At 36.8% G+C, this 9,850-nt stretch overlaps 1 protein-coding gene across 1 annotated transcript in view; it reads left to right on the top strand.

Annotated features, from left to right (window-relative positions):
• The first annotated feature begins 7,602 nt into the window (after positions 1 to 7,602).
• The window catches only part of LOC106871273 (gelsolin-like protein 2), a 78,702-nt gene continuing 76,454 nt past the window's right edge, over positions 7,603 to 9,850 (top strand). Inside the window, exon 1 of the mRNA XM_014917636.2 lies at positions 7,603 to 7,745. The gene's annotated coding sequence lies outside the window, so the exon portion shown is untranslated. The remainder of the gene's footprint in view (positions 7,746 to 9,850) is intronic.

Here is a 9,850-nt window from a genome sequence, read left to right as displayed (position 1 = left end):
CAGCTTCCTACTGCACAGCCACTCCTGTAGGGATTGGCATCCATAACACTTGTCTTATGAAAATATGTACCAAGAAAATTAGGACAGACATGAGTATGTGTAACACAATGAATCATCAGTTTTAATAATATAAATACATACATCATACATATATACATACATGTCTGTGTATGTGTATGCATGTTTGTATGTATGTATATATGTATGTATATATGTATGTATACAATGAATACACTCATCTAAATTCCTGTTGTAATAATAAATGGATGACATCAATGCTCCATTGATCAACACCCACAGAAAGAAATATAACAAAACATAAGAATGAAGACACAACATCAAATATGTTTCCTAATGTTACCTTTCAATAGAATTTTCTATTTGGTATGGATGTATTGTATACACACACACACACACAGAGAAAAAGAGAGCCATTCATAAACACATCCACAAATACATGCATACACACATACATTAATACATACAAATTATATTTACACACACACACACACACATCTACTTGCATATGCTTAACTGTTTACCCAGCAAATCTAATAACCAGTGACTTGTTTGTTTATGAATCCTCAAATAACTAAACAATCCAATACAGTGCGCCCCAGCTTCTGTTGCAATTATAACATCTAGATGTTTTGCTGTACCTCTTCTTACTTCTATTAACAGTATATTTCTCCTATATATTGTTTATTACTATTCGACTGTGCGACTGCTAAAGTGCACAGTGGGGAAAGGTAGGTTTCACTAATTAAAGCATTATTGTTTCTTCTGTTCAAATTAATCTTCAGCTATTCTTTGATGATGGTGTAGCTAAGCCATACAGGATCCTTAGAAATACTGTGTATCTGAGTCATCACAACTGATGCATATAGAATAAGGATTCAAAGCTGCTAACTTTGGGCCTGTGGAGGATTTTGTTGTGCATATCATATCTCACCAGGTGACTGAATATATGTCTGTATATTGTGGAGAGGGATCTCTCTGCTCAATATGTAGAAAAGGTGTAGGTAGAAACTCCATAAGGAGTACTCAGTGCAAGCTAGAGGTACAGAAGTGGTGCAACAGTATCAGAGGAAGGTTAACATAGAAAGCAGTCTTTGTGTGTGGCAGATGTGTAAGTATGATAAACACTAGGAATGTACAGAAAATAGACTTTGTCAATTGCTTGAGGCAGGGGGTATGCTTAAAAGTATAGATAGTTTCCATTACCTTGTTGACTAAGTCAGCAAGGAAGAAGGATGCTCCGAGAGCATAGCTACTAGAATAAGAATGGACTGGGTAAAGTTTAGAGTGCTTCTACCTTTGTTGATAACAAAGGGCCTCTCACTCAAAGTGAAAGGCTGTTAATATGAGGTGTGTGTGCAAAGATCCATACTACATAGCAATGAAACATGAGCTGTAACTGCAGAGGACATGCAAAGATTTGAAAGAAATGAAGCTAGTATGCTTCACTGAATATGCAATGTTAGTTGCATGAACGACAGGGTGTCTTGAGACGAAAATTGAGTATAAGGGTATCAGATGTAGTGTGCAAAAAAGAAGACTGTGCTGGTATGGTCATGTGATGCATATGGATGAGGACAGGTGCATAAAGAAGTGCCAATTTCTAACCATGGAGGGAACCTGTGGAAGAAATAGACTTATGAAAACATGGGACGAGGTGGTGAAATATGATCTTCAGATGTTAAGTCTCATGGAGGCAATGACAAGTGATCATGACTTCTGGGGATTTGCTGTGCTTCAAAAGACATGTCAAGCTAAGTGAAATCGTAATTGTGGCCAGTGCTGGTGACATGTAAAAGGCATCCATGTTAGTGACATGTAAAAGGCATTCATGTTAGTGACATGTAAAAGGTACCTATGTTGGTGACATGTAAAAGACACCCAGTGCACTTTGTAGAGTGCTTGGCATTAGGAAGGACATCCAGCCATAGAAACCAGGTCCAAAGAGACTAAATCCTGGTGCAGCTCTCCAGCTTACCAGTTCCAGTCAAACCATCTTACCCATGCCAGCATGGAAAATGGACGCTAAATGATGATGTTGAGGACAATGAGGATGAAAGCTGCTAATATTGTTTGATGAAAGATTTCCAGATTCTTGATATGTTTGGTGTATGTAACTCGTGCCTCTCACTCGTACAGGAGAGTGAAAACTGGTAACTACAAGGAGAAATGCAAAGAGTAACACCATGGCCACTTCACCGTTTTTTTTTGTGGGGGGGGATATGTTAAAGACACTTGACATTATAAACAGGGAATTCCAGTAGCAAGTCCTCAGAAAATTTGGTTGCTCATGCGAATTCGAGAATTTTCTCCACCATGTAATCTTGAATGGTTGGTCATGATGTTCTTAAATATCTTCCTCATCTCTGTAACCACACTGTTATGAAGAAAGAAAGAAAGAAAGAAAGAAAGAAAGAAAGAAAGAAAGAAAGAAAGAAAGAAAATGAGATGGTATTCACTATCAACTTCCAGCAAGACTAGTATCTTTTCAACATCAAAAGGCTGCCAGCTGCCACCAAACCCAAATCAAAACTGAGATCATTGAAATACCCACAGTATGCTGGTGAGATTGTTCTCTAGTAGCTCACACTCTCATGAAGCTCTTCTGGCCATTATCTCAAGTGCTATTAAAGCTTATGAAGGAATAGGCTTGACAGATAAAGTTCAGAAACATCAGGCCATGTACCAGTTGCTCATTGTAGGACCACCTCCGTTTTCTCTAGACTTTATCAGTACAACAGAAATAACTAACCACTCCACCTTACCCTGCTTCTAATTCAGATACTGAGACAGCAGCATTTTCCTACAGTTGTATGTTACATGAGGAGATTCTAAGCTGTCTCAGACCAGTCTCTGCATCCTTTCAGAACTTGAAGCAACAGAAATTTTGCTAAACAACTGTTGTTGTTGTTGGCACTTCGTCGCTTACGATGTCGAGGGTTCCAGTTGATCCGATCAACGGAACAGCCTGCTCGTGAAATTAACGTGCAAGTGGCTGAGCACTCCACAGACACGTGTACCCTTAACGTAGTTCTCGGGGATATTCAGCGTGACACAGAGTGTGATAAGGCTGGCCCTTTGAATTACAAGCACAACAGAAACAGGAAGAAAGAGTGAGAGAAAGTTGTGGTGAAAGAGTACAGCAGGGTTCGCCACCATCCCCTGCCGGAGCCTCGTGGACCTTTAGGTGTTTTCGCTCAATAAACACTCACAACGCCCGGTCTGGGAATCGAAACCGCGATCCTATGACCGCGAGTCCGCTGCCCTAACCACTGGGCCATTGCGCCTCCACGTTAAACAACTATCTCAGCCATAATGTGCCGCTGACATATCTTTCATCTTTTTTACTTTTTGATTGTTTCAAAAAGTAAAACACATCCTTGAAGAGTTTAATTAAGCAAATTGACCCTATTGCTTGTTCTTTTTAAAAACCTGGTGCTTATTTTATCAGTCTGTTTTGCACACACACACACACACACATTAAGTAACGAGAAGATGGATTGGTATTAAACTTTATTCTGTACAATCTTATTTTCCATCTTCTAATTGACTTATATCTATTAGTTCAAAATATTAATAATATATATATATAATAGTAGTAGTAGTAGTTACAGCAGCAGCAGCAGTAGCAGTAGTAGTAGTAGTAGTAGTAGTAGTAGTAGTAGTAGTAAGATGGTGAGCTGGCAGAATTGTTAGCATGCCAGGCGAAATGTTTAGCAATATTTTGCCTGTCACTACGTTCTGAGTTCAAATTCTGCTGAGGTCGACTTTGCCCTTTATAAAGAAGTTATTGTCTATAAAAACAAAGTTACTATCTGCAGAAAAAAAGTTATTGTTTGTATAAAGAAGTTATTGTTTGTATAAAGAAGTTATTGTCTGTACCAAATTCACATTTAACTAAATTTATAAACAAGTCTAAAATTATATTTTTTTTTTTCTTTACAAACAATAAATTCTTTATAAATAGGATCTAAGAAACAATATTCTATAAGTGCATATGCACAAGCAAGAAAAAGAATGAACAGAGAGATTTTAAAAATCTTTAAGAGAGAGAGAGAGAAGTTCAACTTGCCACCCAGTGAACCAGACAAGGCATAATTTTCTATTATATTTCATGTAACTTGGAAACAGATGCGGAGGAAAACAGCAGCATGTGTTAATAATTTAATCAAATTTCTTCAGAGATTTTGTATTTGGTAATTTTTTTCTTTTACTGCTTTTTACAGACAATAATTGTTTGTAAATGAGACTTCTGAGGCAATGTTCTGCAAGTGTAAATGTAGATGCAGGAAAAAAATGATAAGAGAGAAAAAGAGAGTTGTTAACAGGGAGAATAGCTTGAATAATAGAGCAGAGAACCAGACAGGCAAAACTGAGTGCAGTAGAAACTCTTATGGAAAAGGAGACTTCTAAAGAAGCTGCAGTTTTAGTCAGGCATTCAGTAGGCTGGGCATCAGAAACTCCAACTTAAATGCAAGCACAACTTGCTGCATAGCAATGACAACAAGTATGTGGCAGAACAAGAGACTTGCTGCCTTTCATCGTGACACATCCATCAACTATGAAGTGGATTCTACAATTCTGAGAGGTGGCATGTGTGCATCTATAAACACTGCAGAGTAAAAAAATGAGATGGTAAATCTCCTGGGCTGTGTTGTACTAGTGACAAAGGGCTTTCCCCACAACTCACTGAACCTCCTTAACTACAGAAGTCAACTTACATAGCCTCACTAGAGGCTTCCAGTATTTCTGGGCAAACATGTAAAGTTACATCACCTGCTTTCAAATTACCACAAGGATGAGTGCCACCTTTTAGGGTTCAGACAGTTTTACCATTTTACTGATTCTGTTTTGCTCTTATCTAATGAATACCTAAAGTTTCTTTAGATTTATTTCATGGGTGATGAGCAATTGCAGTAGGTACAGCAGTACCACAGAAATATTCCAGCAGTATAAGAAGAAGTTGTCTTCAGCCTTCAAGAAATACTCCATTCTCATAATAATTATACCTTTTTACCTTTTATCAATTTCAGTCATTAGACTACAGCCATAGTGGGGTATTGCTTTGAAGGAAATACCAAACAGATTGATCCTAGTGCTTATTTTTTTAAGTCTGGTACTAACTCTATCAGTCTCACAAGCCAACATGAGTTGGGGGACAAACACAAGCACAAAGGCACGCACACACGCACACACACACACACACACACACACACACACACACACACACACACACACACACACACACACACACACACACACACACACACACACACACACACACAATGGGTTTCCACCAAATTCACTCACAAGGCATAGGGATATACAGTTAGAGGAGGGTCAGTTTGCAGAGGTTTTGATTCAAATAGGAAACAGTAAATTAGCAGTAGACACCTAGAGAAGAGATATCACAAAACTGAAAAATCATCAACACATTTCAAAGAAATCATGGCTGTGTGGTTAAGAAGTTCACTATGGCAAGTGTCTCTTACAATAGCCCTAATCCCAAAATGCCTTGTAAGTGAATTTGGTTGACATATTGCTGTGGAAACCCATTGTATGTATGTATGTATGTACGTATGTATGTATGTATGTACGTATGTTTGTATGTATGTATGTATGTACGTATGTATGTATGTATGTATGTTTGTATGTATGTATGTATGTATGTACGTATGTATGTATGTATGTTTGTATGTTTGTATGTATGTATGTATGTATGTGTATGTATGAATGTATGTATGTATGTATTTATGTATGTATGTATGTATGTATGTATGTACGTATGTACGTATGTATGTATGTATGTACGTACGTATGTATGTATGTATGTTTGTATGTATGTATGTTTGTATGTATGTATGTATGTATGTATGTACGTACGTATGTATGTATGTATGTATGTATGTATGAATGTATGTATGTATTTATGTATGTATGTATGTATGTATGTATGTATTTATGTATTTATGTATGTTAAATCAATTTTCCATAGACCTTTAATCATAAATCAATTAAGACACAATTGAATGAGCACCTTTGTGCCATAAGTATCACTCGAATATATACATAAATCTATTCATCTCATAACTCAATAATCAACTCACCAACCCTTTCTCTACCATACAAATCCATGCTTGGCTAATACTTCTTTTGTTAATGTTAGAGAATAAACGCTTCACCCCCTCCTATACCACTGCAGTATCTATGTAAATTTTATATTTTCCCCAACAAAACAGTCTCTTTCGTTCTGGTCAACAAGAGCATTTATTTAAAGAAATCTATTATAACAATGGTAATAGGACTTATTTAAAAGAGGCCAACTGTGAAGTTATAGGTTTCTAAAAGCCATGTTCATTTGTAAAAGTTTACGATTTTGTGAGAGATTAACAAACATATACACACACACACATCTTTCAGTTTCCATCTACCAAATCCACTCACAAGGCTTTGGTCGGCCTGAGGCTATAGTAGAAGACACATGCCCAAGGTGCCACGCAGTGGAACTGAACCCGGAGCTATGTGGTTGGTAAGCAAGCTACTTACCACACAGCCGCTCCTATGCCTAAATCAAATGAAAGAGGATCAGAAAAAAATAACATATATGAAATTAACGAGACTCAACTAAATATATAAAAAAAAAAAACTCAACATAAAATATTCCCTACAGCTTGTTCACGATCTGCTGGAGTGTCTCTCTCTCTTCGTGATATATTTGCACACCATACAGCTGAAGAGAAAAAATAACTGAAATTAGTCATTACTCATTTTACCCCATTTTAGAAAATTTAGAAAATTTGACCCCATTTTCTGAAAATTGAAAATTATCAAATTAGACATGAGTGTAGGGAAAAAATTCACTTGGAATCCAACAGAGAAAAGAGTATCGATTGTTAAACACCAAAAATTATCTCAAGATTTTATTAGCAGCCTCAATTACAATCGAGTCAAAGTTGAGGAAATATTTCTTGAAACGAAAAGTGCCCACATCTTCAGCATCTATGCTGACCAATTTTTACTTCTTCTAAAGATGATGCAGCAGCACAAAATCATGATGCAGTACCTGCAATGTGATGATTTCAAACAAGTAAGGAGAATCTAATAAGAAATCAGAAATTACTCATTTTGCCCCGGTCTTTTTTTAATTTTGCCCTACCCTTACCCCTACCCCTATTTTAACGGGACCATTAAAATAAATCTGTCCTGTACAAACTATTAAAAATAAAAATAAAAGCAAGGGTGTGTGATGTTCATGATTGTGTTAAAGAATCTGACATAGATACTTGAAAAAAAGGTGGGGGTGGGGTAATGGCAGTGGTGGTGGTGATGGCGGCGACGACGACGGCGCCGGTGGCGACGACGGCGCCGCCGGTGGTGGTGGTAGTAATTAACTATCCGACTTTTCGGCGGTTTTTCATTTCCAAGTCTAGAAATGGTAAAAACAGCTTATCAGCACGAACACAGTGAGCATAGAGCGAAGAAATCAGAGTTGGACTGTGACGGATCCAATACATTGCAGCTAACTTGTCTGTTAATGCAACGAAACGAAGGGTAGGAGAGAGAGGGAGAGAGAGAGAAGAGGGGCAGAGAGAGAGAGAGAGAGAGAGAGCAAACTGTGAGGGGATGGTATTGGTGTCAGTACAACGTTATTAGTTCTTGTCATTATTTCTCTGACAGTGTAGCTAGCTGCTAGAATCTCACTCAAGTCTGCCGACTGAACTCTCTTTGTAAGTGCAACATTTTTCTCTTGTTTTATGTTTATAAAAAGAAGAAACAAAATAGACTAGATTTGGGATTTTTTTTTTTAATAGATTATTTTAGTAGCTCTGTCGTGGTCAACGCTAACATAAACTGAAACACCGTTCTCTAAATATCACAACTTATCTTTTCCCAGGACCTTGCTCTAAACGTCAATTTATCTTATTTTAAGAATTTTATTAACTGTATTTTTACGGCCGTGAATTATCACTGGTTTTATATCAGTCTTTTTTTTTCATTCTAAACTGGACATTAGCCCTAACTGTTACCCTTTTTATTTTCTTATTTTTGATACATAATAATTATAATAGGGTGTATGGCATCGACTAAACCCAACCCTTCAAAATCGTTGGCCCTGCGCCCAGATTTGAAAGGATAATAATTATTATTTTTATTTTCGCAAGTGTCTGCAACGCTTTTATCAACTCGTTGTGGTTAACAAGGAAAGCATTTTTATTATTAGACATATTTCAGGATATTAGGTAGCTTCAGGATGTTCAATTTATGAAATATTAATTCTGCCAAATTACAGACCTGTATCAAAATCAGAATATTTCGTTCATATTTTTAAATAATGAAATCCTATATTTCCTTAAACATTGATGTTTTTCCTGGCCTCAGACCAACCCCGTTCAAAATCCATAATTAAAGACCATCTCGTCTTTATATATCGCCATCAAGTACGGTACCTTATGAGTTCTTCCTTCATGTTTTTTAAAACTGTAGGGTATGAGTTAAGGCACGTTTTGTTATTTCTAGCAAAGCGGGCGACCACATAGAGGTTCGCTCGTTGTTTAGAATGGCGCAAAGTCAGTTGCAAAATTACCAAACATTTTTGTTTTTTTTCTAGGAAGCTGCACATTAACATGAGATTAACCAAATTCATTTACGGCATAATTGGCAATTAACCAAGATTTACTCCTTGCGTTTATTTTATATTTTACCACCGCAGCCTGATTTCATTTTATTATTTTGCTTTATTTTGTTTCCATTAATTTCTTCACTCCATTCTCTTCTAGTAACCTGTACCTCTATATTTATTTACTGTACACCTCTTTCTATATATAATACCCCATTTTCTCTCGGATATGTGTGCTCGAAGTGTTTATAGTGTCTTCGAGATTTTGTTTTTTCTTGTTTTTTTTTTTTTGTATGTGTGTTTCTATTTAATTTTGTAGGGTAACAACGTTCTTTATTTGCATATTTATTTTTAGTCTTTAAATTTCGATACAAAGAAAACGTTTGCTTGTGTATACGTAGGTTTACAAATGAGCGTGTCTGCTTGCGTATGCGCGGGTGTGTGTGTGTATCTGTGAGTTTGACTGTGTTTATATAAAACTGTTGTGTATATACGCGTGTGTAAACGTGAGTATGTCTGTGTGGTTATATGAGAGTGTATCTGCATGAATATGCAAGGATGTTTATGCATGTATATAACTGGTGTATGCACGAGTACGTCTGCGTGTTTTGAAAAGGCGTGTCTGCACGCGGCTACGTGTATATGCGTGCGCGCGTGCAGCTTTGTCGCTGTGCTGGCTAAAAATCTCTGACGAACCAACGACAAAGTCTTTATGCAATCGCTCGACCTGTTAGAAACAACAACCAAATCTCCCTCAAGTCACAGCCTACCGTCATTTATAAAGAACACCTTAGATAATCTAACCTGGCCTACAGTATTTCTCTCAAGGCAATAGTCGTAGTTTGAACACATTTGTTTTGTACGTTTCCTCTCAGTCTAAACCAGGGGTTTTCGAACTGTGGTCCGCGGACCACAGGGGGTCCGTGGACAGCAAATACTTTTATGGGCAATTTGATTTTATATATGTTTTTTAATCGAAATCTTTTAATTGACAATAAACCTATTTGTTAAATACTGTTAAATAAATAAATGTAAAAATATATTTACATTATTTACATTTGACGGATATTTCTCCTCATCTTGTTTGTTGTTAACACAACGTTTCGGCTGATATACCCTCCAGCCTTCGTCAGGTGTCTTGGGGAAATTTCGAACCTGGGTTCTCATTCCTAACGATGTTACTATTATTATTATATTATTATTATTACTATTATT

Source organism: Octopus bimaculoides, chromosome 5 (assembly GCF_001194135.2).
Source record: "Octopus bimaculoides isolate UCB-OBI-ISO-001 chromosome 5, ASM119413v2, whole genome shotgun sequence".
Taxonomy (NCBI): domain Eukaryota; kingdom Metazoa; phylum Mollusca; class Cephalopoda; order Octopoda; family Octopodidae; genus Octopus; species Octopus bimaculoides.
This window is presented reverse-complemented; position numbering and strand designations above follow the sequence as displayed.